Raw genomic sequence first — 17,507 nt, forward strand, 5'->3', positions numbered from 1 at the left:
TCTCCCCATTCTATGAAACAATTTTTCACTGGTCGAGATACATCGACGACGTGATGTTCATATGGGACGACAATGAAGATATTCTTAATGAATTTATACTATGGCTCAATGCATGTGATAGCAATCTCAGATTTACATCCCATATTAGTAACATTGATATGGAATTTTTGGACATAACTATCAAGCATGATCAAGGTCAACTTTTTGTAGACCTTTATGTGAAGCCCACTGCCCGCAATACTTTACTCCATTATAAAAGTTTCCATCCTGCGTCACAAAAGAATAGCATTCCTTTCAGCCAATTTTTAAGATTACGGCGCAATTGCACTAAATTACAAGATTATGACGAACGCTCCATAGATATGAAAAAGAAATTCGAGAATCGAGGCTATCCGCACAGGCTTGTGCGGGAGTCATTCAAAAGAGCACGATTCTTTGATCGACAATCTATCTTACAAGAAAAAGACAAGAAGCAAAATGACAAACTCGAGTTTGTCACCAGACACTCCTTGCTGAATGATAAGATACGGCAAATCATCTGCTCTAACTGGCATCTTTTAAATGCGAATAAGCCCAAACAAGAGCACATTCCAAAACCAGTTTTTGCCTATAAAAGGAACAAGAACAGGGGGGCGCTAGAGGGCGCACTGCGGAATGGCTGGCTGCTGAGTCGGCTCCGCCGGACGGGTGCGTTTACATCGTCACCTCGGCCCCTAACCTGCCCCAACTACCACTCAAATTGGCTGCATGGACGTCTGACAGCCCCGACTCCAAGATGTGGGATTATTAGACAAAAGGAGCGCGGCACAACAGAGAAATCGGCGGATAAACACGCGAAGCTGCGAGGCTGTCCAAAATGGCGGCGCGGGGTCGTGGCGACCACGGACAGAAATGAGCGATCTCACCCCCAAACGCTCTCAAGGCTGACCTCCAACCAACGCATTAACAGCGAGGATTAAGAGCTGGCGAAATCCAGGTACGCTATGCCTGTTCTGCATGGGGATATTGCAGCGGACCACATGCGTTCCAGGGCGGCTAAAATGGCGGCGGCGGTGAAACGCATAATCGCCGACCCTGCTACAGGCAATTGACACAACGGACCAGTTCCATTAAAACACCGTGGGACCTGGTGTAGAAACGTTCAACAGCACGGAAGCAGAGGCGGGGAAGAGAGTGAGGCAACTGGGGGTGAACCGGAGAGTGTGGCGAAGTGCGAGGTTCTGAGGCGCTACTACGTGCTACACCAAAGGGCGCGAAACGGGGCCACCGTCTCACACAGGTCCGTTCCTACCAGGCAGGAGGGTGCCCAAGCGGTAATAAGATCCCACAACGACTACAGAAACACAGGGCGCACCTGCACCGAGCACTGGACTAAACTGAGCACATATGTGGCTAAGTGGAACATCAGATGAGTAGACCGACAGCGCAGGGGGCGGTTGGTGCACAGTTACGGCGCACACGGACGACGATCAAGCCAGTGGCCCCACCGAGCCCTCAAGTTGTTAGCCCCGCTGTATCTCCTGGTGAAATGTGGAAACCGGACAAACAGCAGTCGAAGCTGCCCTTCGAGACAAGAAAGCAAACGACAAAAACAGGAGCTGCTCAAGAAGCGGACGGAGACCAGATACTGGGAGACGGCGCCAACATGGAGACAGTACTACGGGCTATCCAGCAGAGCCTGCAGGATATGAATAACAAAATAGACAATGTCGTGGCACGGGTGGACTCTCTGACGGCCAAGCTAGAAAACCACGAGGAGAGACTGGTGGAGGCGGAACAAAGGATCTCCTCGGTGGAAGACCATTCCAGAGATATCACGAAAACATACAGTGCCGTCGAAAAGACCCTGGAAACCCTGAAGGCAAAGGTGGAGGACCAGGAAGCGAGGTCCCGTCGCAACAACGTGCGCATCTCGGGCCTGCCGGAATCCACCAACACCGGCAGGATGGAGACGTACGTGGAAAACATGCTGAAGGATATATTCGGGGCTGAAAGCTTCTCCGAAGTTTTCCTGGTCGAACGCGTGCATCGTTCCCTGGCCCCCACTCCAAAACCAGGGGCTACGCCTCGAATGATCATTGCCAGAGTGCTCAACTACAGAGACAGGGATACTATACAAGGGAAAAAGGCGCTATCAACCATCAGGGCAACACGCTGGAGTTTTATCCCGACCACACCATGGCGGTGCAGCAGGCACGAAAGGAGTTTGCCCCAGTGAAGAAGAAGCTTCGTGAGCTGGAAATTGGATATGCGATACTGTACCCAGCGAAACTTAAAATTCTAACGGATGGCAAGCCGGTGGTTCTCACGACGGTGCAAGCCGCGCAGGACTACGTCAAAGCCATCACCAAACGTCGGAAAGACCGGGAGAATGCGGGCAGAATGAGCGACAACGACTGACAACGTGTTGGCAGATCTATGCGGATCAATGAACTGCTTCTTCGGAGATGGCTGCAGGCGACGGACGTTACGTTTGGCGCGAGACTATGATTTGCACCCCACCAGGGTGCAGTCGTTGCTGCAGGCGAACATTAGAAAGAGGCAGTGCATGGCAGTAACGCAGTGAGTACACTTGGGGAGCGTTGTGGAAGGGCCCACACATGCAATCTGTGTGTTAATAGACTCAGGACATGCGGCCAGTAGACTGCACTAAACGTACCACCATTGTGAAACCCCGAGACACTGATTATGAGGGCGGGTGGCAATGCCTATATATGTTTGAAATTCCGAAGGGAGACAGGGGAGGTAGTGATTGTCATAAATACATGCGGGGGGGTGGGAAGGGGAGAGGAAGGGGAAAATTTGACATTGTCATTATGTAGAACCGCGCCCGTCCACATCCACTATGTGGATGGAGATGTGTGCTTCGGGCGACACCCCCAGGAGGGTGTACCCCACAACAAGTTCAATTACAGTTCTGAAGTTCGGGGGGAATGGCTTTGGCAAAGTTTGGGTGCTGAAGTGGGTGGAGGGAGGGCAGGGAAGCTGAATATGGTTCACATGTTTGCACTGTGTCTAAGAAGCATTGCGACCTCTTTTGTTGCCTGTAATGATAATGTTAAAAGAGCGTTATTTGACAGGAGGCTACACGGCTCACGCGGCATACGATTTCGCCCGCCCTCAGGTTAATGGCACGCTTTGACACACTCAACTTTCTAACATGGAATGTCAGGGGGCTGGGGAACCCAAAAAAGATTAGACAGATGTTTGCGTACCTGGATAGGCTTAAGGTGGTTGTAGCATTTCTGCAAGAAACACACCTGGCACCCACTACCACATCCAGGCTGGGGAACAAATGGGCAGAATCCGCCACTGGCTCATACTACTCGACGTACTCACGGGGCGTCAGTATCTTGATCAAGAAAGGGACTCACTTTAAAATCAAAGACACGTACACCGACACAGGGGGACGATATGTAATAGTGGTGGGCGAGGTGAGGCAACAGAGAATGGCACTAGTGAATGTCTATGGCCCGAACATGGATGATGCGGGTTTTTTTGAAAAGATTTGGCACAAAATAGCAGATATACAGGCGGACAATGTAATCTGGGGGGGGGGGACTTTAACGTCACACTCCACGACGGGCTTGACAGAGCACCGCACACACTTGAGCAACATACCAAGGCGAGGGAAATGCTGCTGGACGCAATATCTGATTTGCACGTCAGCGACGTGTGGAGGATACTGCACCCAGGAGAACAGGTAGCCACACACGTTAATGCGGCAAATAGGAGCTGGTCCAGGTTGGACTACTGGTTAGCCACGCAGGATATTATTACATGGGTAGAGCAGATAACACATCTCCCGAGAACACTGTCGGATCACGGCCCGGTACTCCTAAGGTTACGAATCCCACACTATGTCCCGCCGCCCTACGCCTGGCGATTTAATGCGCAGGCCTTGCGCGATCCACTATACGTTGACACCGTCATGAAAGCGATTACGGACTATTTCGAGCTGAATTCCCCCACTACGGAGGACCCGTGCCTCCTGTGGGAAGCATTTAAAGCAACAATACGGGGCGTGTGCATTAGCACATCCTCGGGGATATTAAAAGACATCCGTCACCAGCTTAAGAGGAGGGAGGAAATGATTCAGGAACTGGAACAGCGATACACTAACACTGGGGACACGGCACTACTGAGTGACATTCAGGTACTACTAGCGGAATACAACACATTTGCTGATGATGAGCTAAAGTACATCTTCAAGAGGACAACGGCTAGGAGATATGGGGAAGGGGGACGCCCGGGCAGAGCCCTAGCAGAAAAGATTTGCTCAGGCAGGGCACCACAACATATAGCGACAATACGCACTACCAACGGCACACGCGCGCATGACATACAGACCATTATGGGGGAATTCAGAGAAACCTATGGGGCACTATACGAGGCAAGGACTCAAATACCACGGGAGGAATTATTGGAATACATGGCCGACGTGGAGATCGCCTGGCTGGCAGACGGTCACAGGGACTATTTAGCACGTCCTATCACGACACAAGAAGTTATAGATACCATTAAAAGACTCCCTAATGGCAAAGCACCGGGACCGGATGGCTTCATCATAGAATTTTACAAAACGTATGCAGACATTTTAGCGCCACATCTGGTGAATCTATATGAAACCGCACACGAAGCCCAAACGCTTCCGCCATCCATGAGAGAGGCGTTGATCATCACTCTTTTGAAACCGGGCAAAGACGAAGAGCTATGTGATTCCTACCGCCCCCTCTCGTTAATCAACGTAGACACCAAGATTTTGGCGAGCTTATTGGCGGACAGGCTAAAACCGCTCATGCCGCTGCTAATAAGACCGGACCAGGCAGGTTTCAGTCCAGATAGGTCGACCACCCACAACACTTGCACCCTTTTTGCTCTGGCGCACTACTTGGCCCTGACCATAAAAGCGGTTGCTGTATTATTGGATGCGGCCAAGGCATTCGATACGATCGACTGGCCCTTCCTCCACGCAGTCCTGATCCGGATGGGGTTCCCGCCATTGTTCATTGGCTGGATCACGATGCTGTACTCGGGCCTGACAGCTCGCATACGGGTGAACAAGCATCTATCAGCCCCGATAGACATCAAGCGTGGCACTAGACAGGGATGCCCCCTATCGCCAATGCTGTTTGCCCTCATACTGGAGCCTTTGGCGTGTAAAATACGGCAGCACCACCACTATTCAGCTATTCAGTTACCAGCGCGGCCCATACACATAGCCTTGTACGCTGACAACATGGTCCTCTACGTAAAAAACCCGGAGACGAATCTCAACCCACTACTGCGGGAATACATTAAGTTCGGCCAATATTCAGGTCTCCACATCAATTGGAGCAAATCCCTCATACTCCCGCTTACGGACGGTACCCAGCCCACGGTGCTGGACTACCCCCTGGAATGGCAGGAGGAGCCGACGAAATACTTAGGCATCTGGTTCCACAGAGACCCGGAACTGGTCATCCGCACCAATTACGGAAGAACCGTGTCGGCACTAGAGGATAAGATCAAGAGATGGATTGGGCTACCGCTATCACTTGCGGATAGACTCGCCATAGTAAAAATGGTACTCCTGCCTAAATTCTTATATTTATTCAATAACATACCTATCAAGCCCCCGGCGGAGGTGTTTCGTAACATAAAATCTCTCATGCTCTCCTTAATCTGGGCGGGGAAACCAGCTAGGTTAGAACTACAGACTCTGACACTGCCATACGCCAAAGGGGGGTTCAAGGTGCCAGACATTTACCTGTACTATCAATGTGCGCAGGCGCAATTCGCGCATTATTGGTTCCACGAGATTCCATTTCTAACGCACGTTGCGGTAGAAAAAGGGGATGCTGATCCCATCCCACTGACGTGTATTCTAACGCATAAACGTCCCAGATTACACGATCATGACATTAACCCAGTAAACACCACGATAGAAGCATGGAGGACACTGAGTAGAATGGCACGATGCACACCAATCTACGCTCCAACACTCCCCTTAGCTCACCATCCGGCACTGTCTGTCACACAAGAACAGGTGGGAATGGACCTTCTTAACCGTGTAGGCATAGATACCCTAGGCGATTTGTATAGAGACGGGCAATTTATAACGCTAGACCAACTGACATATATCCAAAATCCAACCCTGTTGTTTAGTTTCAACTATTACAGATTGCAGAGGGCGGTGAAAGAACATTTTCAGACATTCCCAGCAGAACCACAAGCACTTGCACCACTGAAACTCGTGCTCACCACCCCCTCAGCATCACACTTGGTGTCTCGATTATACCGCAGCGCGCAATCCAGCATCGGGGGTAACACTACAAGAGCCAGGGAAAAATGGAACACGGCGCTGGGGGACACCATCACGGAGGAGGAATGGGAGGCCTCCTGCATGCTAACGGGGATGCTGACACCAAACGGTAATCTTAGGCTGATCCATTATAAATATTTGCATCACATGTACCATACGCCTGAAAGACTACATAGATATGGTCTGAGGGACAACTCCAACTGTACTAGGTGCGGACAGGAACACGCAGATTTCATACACTTGGCATGGCAATGTGATGCTGTAGCGCAATACTGGGATCAGGTGGTACAGACACTCAACACTATCTTGGGGGCCACAATACCATGTACTGCTAAGGTCTGACTCCTGGGGTTAGTGCCACAATTGAGAGCGAAGCGACGTAAACTGTGTGTGATCGCACTACTGATGGCAAAGAGGAGAATATCCTTACATTGGAACAGTAAGCGAAAGCCAAAGGTGAAAAACTGGCTAGAGGACTTGACCTATTGCAGAGATACCTTAGTCACATACGAGGAGGAGCTGCCTACGGGGTCCCGCCCCAGAGACTATTGGGAACCTTTCAGACAATATCTGGTGTCAGTGGCTTCTGATGATGAACCGCGCTGAGCGCACACTTCCTACGGGTCATCTGCTACTCTGTCAAATACATGGCGGGGCAACGAGGGGGGGAGAATGTTGTGACACAGTGCTTTGAGTTTTCAAGGGGGTTATTGTTCTGATGTTATGTCATTCCCCTAGGTTACAGGGGTTCTGGCTGAAAACACTGAAAATGTGAGACTGACCGAGCATGTGTACCATACTGATGCATTGTCGATTAATAAGCCTACACTGACACAGAAAACGCGCCGCCGGACCTAAGGTTGTCGGCTGATGGGCTGTGTATGGATGAACATCTGATTCAATTTACTGTAAACATGGACAGCCGGCCTTATCAGGTTGTAGGCGATATGTTTGTACTATTTCTATGACAATGCGCAATAAATGTCTTACACAAAAAAAAAAAAAAAAAAAAAGGAACAAGAACATAAAAGATCTAATAGTAAGATCACGAATGCCAGAGAAAAAGATATTCGCACAAAGAAGCATAAACAGTGAAAATCCAGTTACAGGCAATTTTAAGTGCGGTAACTGTAAGATTTGCCCACAAGCTATAGAAGGGAAAGACCTTATATTTAATAATATAACCATCTGTAGCAAAACAATGACAAACTGTAAAACACAAAACGTAGTATATCTAATACTATGCCCATGTCAGAAAGGATATGTAGGCGAAACGTCTAGAGCAATCAATAAAAGAATAACAGAACATAAATCTGCAGTGCGTACAAAGAAAGTCAACGCCCCTCTGGTGGCACATTTCTTAGAATTTGACCACTCCCCAGAAGATATAAGGTGGTATATCTTGGAACATGTACACCCCAGAACAGGACTATGTCCAGAGAAGATCCGCAAAAAGAGAGAGGTGTATTGGATTTTCTCTCTTGAAACAACCATCACGGGCCTCAACTTAGAGATTCCTTGGGAGCAGGCAATAATCTAACAAACTAACCTGTATTATGTCTCATTCATTAAGAACAATTATATTGTCAAATATGTAAACTTATATATCTGAGACATAATACTACATCTTCTATTTCTAATCCCCATTTTAGAGCTTATTCAGCCAGTTCTTTATTTTCAGATAGCCCCATGTCATCTAGCTATCACTGAAAAATTAGGTCTCATACCCCTGCATACTTTTCTATATGCTCACATTAACCTGAATGATGCGTCATTACCTTAAACAACCACACTAGATATGATGCAGACTGATAGATCTGAGTAATAAGACTACTTTCTCTGCTCCTCAAGCTATATAATTAGAGCTTTCTTAACTAGTCTGATTTCTTCGCGTTGCCCTGCACCATTAGCCACCACTGTATAATTATGGCTGTTACCACTGAACCCTTGCGTGATCGCCTTATTCCAATATTCCAGAATCATACTAAATAGAAACAACGATCTATTTGTATTGCTACATTATCTACTATTTTATACTTTTTAGAGAAGTCCCAATTTTGTCATCGCATTTAAGGAGCAATTTTTGGTCACATCTATATCGGACGGACAGGTCTATAAAGTCCCACGAGATTTCCATATTCTCGCATGTATGTATTTCTATATTCGAACTACTGCTCTGAACACATTGGTTCTGGTTATCAAACATTGACGCTAAACGTCTCGCGACATTTTAACAATTCTCGCCTCTTAGTAGTTCAATCCTTGAACTACTAGTGCGTCCTAATTGGTCCTTGTGAGCAATGTTGTAACGCCGTTCGGGTCAGAAACGGTCCCCCGTTCGGCTTTACTGCCCTCGTCATTATCACATACACCTGGCTCCCCTTAACAACACAGGGGATATATAAGAAGCAATTAAACTAGGGAATCCTTCCCTTGGGTTGGCCTCGACGACGGACACGTTCCAGAACCCCCTTACACAATGGCGTCTTGCTGACGAAAAGGTACGCTTCGTGATAGCACCATCACTGCTACAGCCTTAGAGAAATGGAGTTTGCTTTATTTACACTCGGTTTTTGTTTCTTTTTCCTTACAACCACCTTGATATGTAAGGATTGCCAGCGTTTTCGAGCACCCGTTTTTTCATTATCCAGTATCCTGCTCTATCATGGCATTAATACACGTTAAGGTAGGCTCCGTTATTCGGTTGAATACACTATACTGCTTTAATCAGTGAGGCAGTTTTAATAACACACTTTCTTTGTCTTCTGTTCTTATCGTTTTCTACCAGTATCTCTAAAGCTTGGCAGTGCTCGGAGCCCCACAGCTATCAACTAAGAACTAATTGTTTTATCTACAGGTAAATCTATTTCGCTTATTTCAAACGTTATAGGTCTTATGTGGCCTATAGTCAAGTCTAAACTGTTATCCATAACATATGGTTCGATCTGCAATTAAAAGCAGAATTTTTCATCTTGACAGCTGGCAAGATTACAGCTACTTGGATACATCAGTCGTCATAGGTTCTAACTTATTACCAAGTTTGATCCTCGATAGATATCATATATCATCCAGACTCAGCTACTTAAAAATAAGGTAATCAATACAGGTTTACTGCTTACTTAAAATGAGAATGTTTACATTCCCCTCTTGCCCTTACCGCTAATCTTATATAAAAAACCTTTTTTTCTTTAAAGTGGCAGGCCCGTATACATTAACTTCAAATTAAACTTCATACTGTCAGCAAGTCCTCAAAGAAGCATATAAAACGAATCACATAAAAACAAGGTACTAAAAAATATAATTCATAATATTACGTCCACCTATGTCAGCTTAGAGTGCAAACATTAATATGTTAGACTATAGTCACTGTGTCTATTTATTACCTGTATTCTCTTGAAATTAAACTAGTTAGACTCACTATGTCATAATTAAAGCAAGATGTAGCTTAGTAAGTGGATCTGATTAAGTTAGTGTACTTTTCTGAGTAGAAATATGGGACTAACAGGTAATTAATTTGTATATGAGTAAGTGTAATACCACACTGACAAGAGAAGTCTTTCTATAAAGTGTCTGTTACATCTCTATAAAAAGTTTTTTATAGTATGTATTGTTTTCTATTTTTAAACCACTACATAAAGGGAGTAATAACCCCTAGCTGACATACCTTTCTTGAATATAACCAACAAAATAGTGTGCTTCTACGATTCTATGTAAGTAGTCAATACAAATATATCTTCAATCTAACGTTTTGTTTCTAAGCTCACAGCTGTTTACTTATTTAATATAGGGTAAGAAAAGTATAGCCTACGGTAACATCTTTTATACAGTACTTTCCAACTACTAATGTTTAAATTTTCTCTTCTTCTCCCCCTTTTTTTCTTCTCTTCTTTTTCTTTGTGCTAACCCCTTTTTTCATTTATGGAATCTGTCCTTTTAGAAAATAGGATGATAATCTCAACATAAATTTGATGGAAATGTGTATATAAACACAGAGCATTAAGCCAAACAGATAGGTTACCACCTCAGTTCTCCAATGCAATGTTCACCTATGTATCATATAACAGACTAAGGTTTATTTCATTTTCCATAAAAGAAGGAAGAAACATGTGAAAATGAGACCGATATAAATTGTACATATGTTAAGTCAACCAGGTATTGGATTACTCCATTTCTATATACCAAAGTATGTTTAAAGTACCAATGCACTAATGAAACATATTTGTGTGTATATATAGTTGCTCCTGAGTGTATCATATGTAAATAACATGAATACATTGAACTTAATAATTGTGTCTTGAGTTTTTCAATATAAATTAGACCTAAACCCAAGAAGGTTACACTGTATATATAATAATTGCACAACTCCACTAGTATACTAGTTTGTGACATGATTTTAATTGTTTTTCAGTGTTGTGTCCTATGTCTTATTGCAAATGACGGACTCCTGAAGAAGGCAAATGCCGAAACGCGCGTAGAGTCTCCATCCACCGCTTTGCTTACTCCATTAGCCGTACTTAACATCAATGTCATTTGTGTTGTCTATTGTTGTTTTTCCCACTTCTTATTTGTAGTATAGAATGTCTTTACATAGATTTTGGATTATAAATATGGTTATCACTGTCTTTTTAATGCATCATATGTATATTTATATATAGGAAATGTTTACAAAAAATGAAGAAAATAAGCTAAATAAAACAAAAAAATCAATTTATACATAAATAATTAGTTTTGTTTCTATTACATGTCACAATTTATTCAGTTGTATGTTTTCCTTGGGTTTGATGGCTAATTCATTTAGCTCACTACTGCTTGCTTTGCAAAAAAGAGCTTATATTATTCCCTACTAGTAGTGAATGCATTAATAAGTAGGGGTCCCCTTCTTTCAAAAAAATAGTAAAGCTTCCACCAACCTCATCATATATTGTGCATTTCAGATTGGAGAGCAGGACAAAGTCATGAATTTCCTCTGCAACCATAAATGCTCACAGTCATGAACCACATCAAAGCCTTTCTCTGAAGTATCTATAAATGAAGCCTTTAGTTTTCTCTCATGTACTGAATGTGTAGGTGATGTAAGTGCAGGGATGGATCTAATCATTCCTACTCAGGAGTTATACTCATAACAACTGAAAGGTTTTCAAATGCTAGCACCGTAATTATTAGTGTCACTGCAATTACTATCCTACATCCACATAGTATCCTTTAGTTTTCTCTCATCTACTGAATGTCCAGATAAGAGGGCCGGACAAAGTCATGAATCCCCTCTATGATCATAAAATGCTCAAAGTCATGGACCACATAAAAGCCATATTGACTGTCAGTAAAAATTGTAACCCTCAATTGGTCTGAAAGATAAGAAGCTCTGGTAAGAGTGACCAGTTCTGATTCTGAACATCTGAACATCAAAGCCAGGAGGCTTCTAGTACTTCCTGAATTATGCAGACAGAATAAGCTACTCTCAAATTACTCTCATTATCTCTTAAACATGAGCCATCAACAAACATCACTTAGTCGGGCTCATCAAGGAATTCTTCCTTGATATCAGGTCTTGGCTTGATGCTCAAATCTCAGACATCAAGACAGTCATGCTCAACTACTTCCCGTTCAATTTCATTTTCAGACAATGGTAACAGAGTTGTGGGATTAAGAGTCTGACATCTTTTTAAAACAAACCTTTCAGCAGCAACAGTCAATTGTTCATACTTTGTAAGTCTTTGGTTTGTCATATATTGAGTCTTACAGTGTGAAATCAAAATCTCCACTGGGGACTAATTATGATCTTGCCCGGAAAGCATTCCTACCGAATCATTCCTGGAATGCTTTCTGGATGACTTGGATCAGGAGAGTCTGACTGAGAGATTTGGATGTATCTGGATGCTTCCAGATACGATTTAGTCGGACTACAATTGACTTCAATGGGAGCCTGTGTTCCGAATGAGCACAGGCTCCCATTGAATTAAAGGGTGGCTGGGCAAAATCTTGCACCCTGTGGCAGGCACCTCACTGTGCATGGTTGGAAAGTGGTGTTCCATGGGTACCCCCAAAGGCCTGATTCGGAGGGCCCTTGGTGAAGGAGGGCCTGCCACAGGCCCCAAAGACAGATTCTGGCAGCCGATTTGTTCTGGAAAAACCAAATTGACGGCTCTCCGAATTGGTTATCATAATCACTCACTCTGAAAATGACTCCATAGAGCTGTACGATTCGGCTCCGAAAGACTCGACCTGTCCGAATGCCTTTTGGAACCGATTCGGACTGCCTTGCCAGTTTCCAGGCGTCATAACCGGCTGTTCAGAACTGTGTACGACTCGGTCAGCAACAAGGAGTCTGAATTGGATTTGGCCCTTCCAAATGGCATCGTAATTGACCCCTAAGTGTGGGGCCATCAGTGTTGGAGGATGTCTCAAGATTATACTGTTACTTCTATTAATACTGACAGCAACTTCTGTGCCTGCTTTAAGGCAGCTGTACAAAAGGGGGCGTTGATGGACGGAGCATCCACACCAATCAAACACTCACACCCAGTCAACAGATCTGGGTTTAATTCATCACTGTTCTTTAGCCCACTCTGCCACCCCTGTTCAGACATGGCCATATGCAAATCAGTCTGACCCTGTGCCTCATCGGAACAGTCCAGCCTGAACTGCTCAGCCATGCCTTCCCTGGACCAGAAACAAGCTTCCTAGGGCCAATCTCTGGCATTACAGCCGTCTTCAGGCAGGCTTGCCTGAATCCAGTGGCAAAGTGAGCAAGGGACTCACGTCTGAGCATACCCTGCCAACTTGTGGCGAACAAAGCGGTATAAAAGGGGGTGGTGATGACGGAGCATCCGAACCAATCAAACACTCACACCCAGTCAACAGATCTGGGTTTAATCCATCACTGTTCTTTAGCCCACTCTGCCACCCCACTTCAGACATGGCCATATGCAAATCAGTCTGACCCTGTGCCTCATGGGAACAGTCCAGCCCGAACTGCCAAACCATGCCTTCCCTGGACCGGAAACAAGCTTCCTAGGACCAGTCTCTGGCATTACAGAAGTCTTCAGCCAGGCTTTCCTGAATCCAGTGGCAAAGTGAGCAAGGGACTTACGTCTGAGCATACCCTGCCAATTATGGTGAACAAAGCGGTACAAAAGGGGATGGTGATGAACGGAGGATCTGAACCAATCAAACACTCACACCCAGTCAACAGATCTGGGTTTAATCCATCACTGTTCTTTAGCCCACTCTGCCGCCCCAGTTCAGACATGGTTTCGGGCTGACCCTCTGCCTCATGGGAACAGTCCAGCCCAAACTGTCAAGCCATGCCTTCCCTGGACCGGCAACAAGCTTCCTAGGACCAGTCTCTGGCATTACAGCCGTCTTCAGCCAGGCTTGCCTGAAACCAGTGGCAAAGTGAGCAAGGGACTCACGTCTGAGCATACCCTGCCAATTATGGCGAACAAAGCAGTACAAAAGGGGGTGGTGATGGACGGAGCATCTGAACCAATCAAACACTCACACCCAGTCAACAGATATGGGTTTAATCCATCACCATTCTTTAGCCCACTCTGCCGCCCCAGTTCAGACATGGCCATATGCTAATCGGTCTGACCCTGTGCCTCATGGGAACAGTCCACCCCGAACTGCCGAGCCATGCCTTCCCTGGACCGGAAACAAGCTTCATAGGACCGGTCTCTGGCATTACAGCCATCTTCAGCCAGGCTTGCCTGAAACCAGTGGCAAAGTGAGCCAGGGACTCAAGTCTCAGCATACCCTACCAACTTACGGCAAACAAAGCGGTACAAAAGGGGGTGGTGATGGACGGAGTATCCGAACCAATCAAACACTCACACCCAGTCAACAGATCTGGGTTTAATCCATCACCGTTCTTTAGCCCACTCTGCCACCCCAGTTTAGACATGGCCATATGCAAATCAGTCTGACCCTGTGCCTCATGGGAACAGTCCGTCTGCTGCAGGGTCAAAGGTAATTGAGAAATACTCCACAGGTCTTTGAGAGTATCCATGCAATTGAGTAAGTAATGAGAGAGCACATCCCATTCTCTCACTGCAAACAAGGTGAGCATTTTACTCTTATCTGGCATTGTTAATGCTGGGGCAGGACAGAGACATTCTGTCAGCTCTAGGAATGCTTTTAAGCAATCGTTGTCCCATGGAAATGGACCAGGCACATATTTGTGCATCAGCCTCAGTAAAGGCTTGGACATTAGGGAAAAGTTGGATATCCACTGTCTACAGTAGCCTATCATTCCTAAAAATATTCTGACTTCTCTCTGCATTTTAGGTGGATTCATTTTCACAATAGCAGAAATTCTACATTGCGGCACCTTCCTTGCTCCTTTCTCAAAGAGATGTCCTAGATATAGGATTTCTTTTTGTGAGTATTGCAACTTGCTTGGGGGCATCTTTTGTCCTTTCTTACCCGAGCAATTTAGTAGAGCAATAATAACCTTTTTCCAGACTTATTGTGTACTTGACGCCACAAAAAGGTTGTCAATATACTGCACAAGAACAGAATTACAGGTCATTTGTAATGACTCGAGATTCTTATTCAAGATCTGATTGAAGATTGCTGGGCTCACTGTATACCCTTGTGGAACTTGACATCAAGGCAAAAGTCTATTTTGTAACTAAAAGGAAAATAAGTATTGACTATCCTCATGCAAGGGAATTGAAAAGAAGACTTGGCAAAGATTAACTACTAAACATTGACATCACAGGGTATCTGAAACAATATTGTAGCTGGATCTGTTAGCACAGGACAACATGGAATTACTATTTTTCATAAGTCATGCACTATTCTAAAGTTGCAGTTCAGCTTTTGCAAGCCCATGATTGGCCAGTTGCACAAACTTCCTACTGTCTCTTTCAGAATCCCATGCTGTTGCACTGATTCAATCACCAGAATGATTCCATACACTGTCTCAGGTGTAAGAGTATATGGTGAAGTTCTAGGAAACTCAGCATTAGGTTGAACCATTATTTGGACAGGTTCTACACCTGTAATAATTTGGATACCTTTACCCAAAAAATCCCACACTTTCGGTTTCACAGTATTGCGCATATCAGGAGGTAAATCCTCTACTGTTCTCACAGGAGACAGTTCAACTGCTGTCTGGCCATCTTATATTGAACATCCTCATAATGCATTTGGAACTCGACATCAGCCAGTGTACAGTATATTGTGCAGTTTAATTCGCTCAAAAGATCCCTACATAACTGATTTACAGGACACAAACCACATTAAAAACTGGTGATCCTCTTCAAATGAGCCTATTTTTACAGGGACCTTCTTTGAGACAGGGTTAGCTATTTTATTATTTGTAAGATCTACATCTTCGATCTACTTTCCCAATAAGGGTAGGCCAGGGGCTTCCACTATTATAACAGTGGAATGAGTAGCACCAGAGCCGATTAAAAATGACACTTGGTGGCCATGCACCTCACCTTCTACGAATGGGTAACTTTGGTCTACCTCTAAGACTGTGTCAAGTATGCAATATTTCTCCCCCCTTGAGGCACCATCATTATGAATTGTCAGAATCAAAATTCTCATTCTCTTTCAAGGTGGAATTGTTGAAATGGTTTCTAGTTTTGAAAAGGATTTGAGTCTACTCTTGGAACCTGATTTTCATTAACCCTAGTGTTACCACGTTCCCTGGAGTCATCAAAGCTTGTGGGACTTGCATCACTGGGGCTTGTGACTGATTTGGAATTTGCATTCGCTGATTTGGGCTATTCTGCAATTGAGCCAGATTAACATTTTGCATTTGCCCATCACAAACTATTCGATTGGGGTTCTGTCTAAGCTCCCTCTTCCAATATCCAATTCTGTCACAATAATGAAAAGAAGTCGATTTTGTTGCAATATCTATGCCAGAATTTGGATCAACTGGCACACCTCGACCTCTACCTTGTGAAACACCAATTCTGGTAACCAACACCTTGCATTCCACCAATTTGCACTTACTTCAGGTTTTGAAACCCTTTCTGTGTCAACTTCATTTGGGAAAACATACATTTTTTCTAGAGCCTTTTCTGCTTCATCTCTTGCTCATCATAGCAGCACTTAGCATACCTCAGGTACTCATCTAACTGTTTAGTCTGACATCAGATCATATTTTGATGTATGTGCATACGGATCTCTGGGTACAACCCAAATTTAAGCTGTGACACAAAGCTTCCCATCTCTCCTCTTTCAGGATTTTGTTGACCAGTATGCTGTTCAAACACCTATGACAATTATTCATAGTAGGCATTCACTGACTATCTAGCTTCCTGAGTACCTCTATTTATCTTTAGTCAATCAATATCATTTGTCCGGACCTTTACCTTCAGGAAAGTGATCACCTCAACATACCCAGTCATCATCGTAGGAGATGGTGCGCACGTACATAGATCCCTTCAGGTTTATAAATGTAGCCACTGTATAGGTATCTTACACTCAGCCCATAAACAACTATGTACCACTATGTCAAAGAAGGAATTCAAATCTGTCCACGAAACCTTTGACATCTGGACAAATCTGTCAACCTACGTGAACCATTGGGAAGGCTTCTCTCTCAATTTCAGGAAATTGTTCACAAAGGTCTCAAGATCATCTCAACTCCATGGCACATGAACATGCCCTCCACCTGGTAACTCCCTCATAGGGAATGTCCGACCCTCATTTTCATCTGGGGGTGCCGGATGCAGTTTACCATTTATCTCTACACTGACGATTGCTTTTTTCTTTTCCTGTTTCTTCACCAACTTGCTCTCTAACTTGCCAACATTTCTCCATTTCTGAATGCACTTAACCTATTCAGCAATTTGTAATTTCATCCCTGAAGATCACATAGTGACAACCGCTTCATCATCAAGTTGTACCCTAAAACCTTTCTGCTAAGGAGAACTCTTAGGCAGCCTACCACATATTTCCCTGGTAATTCTGTTAATTTCTCATGTGTCTTAGCCAAGCTCCTAGTAATCTCTTTACTCAGATATATCAGCTTTCTTTCCTGGTATTGATTCAGATATGAGATGTATAACCATCTCCTAATGATTTCTTCCAATTCCACCTTTAATTTTGGCACATCTAAGGGTCTAGTTCCCCCTTGACTCATGGATGGCGACTTAATCTCTTTTGTCCCTCTACTCTCTGGAGTCCCCTCAAACCATATGGGCAAAATCTCATTATCAAATTGTGCTACTCCCCCTTG

Source organism: Lissotriton vulgaris, chromosome 11 (genome assembly GCF_964263255.1).
Source record: "Lissotriton vulgaris chromosome 11, aLisVul1.2, whole genome shotgun sequence".
NCBI classification, from domain to species: Eukaryota; Metazoa; Chordata; class Amphibia; order Caudata; family Salamandridae; genus Lissotriton; species Lissotriton vulgaris.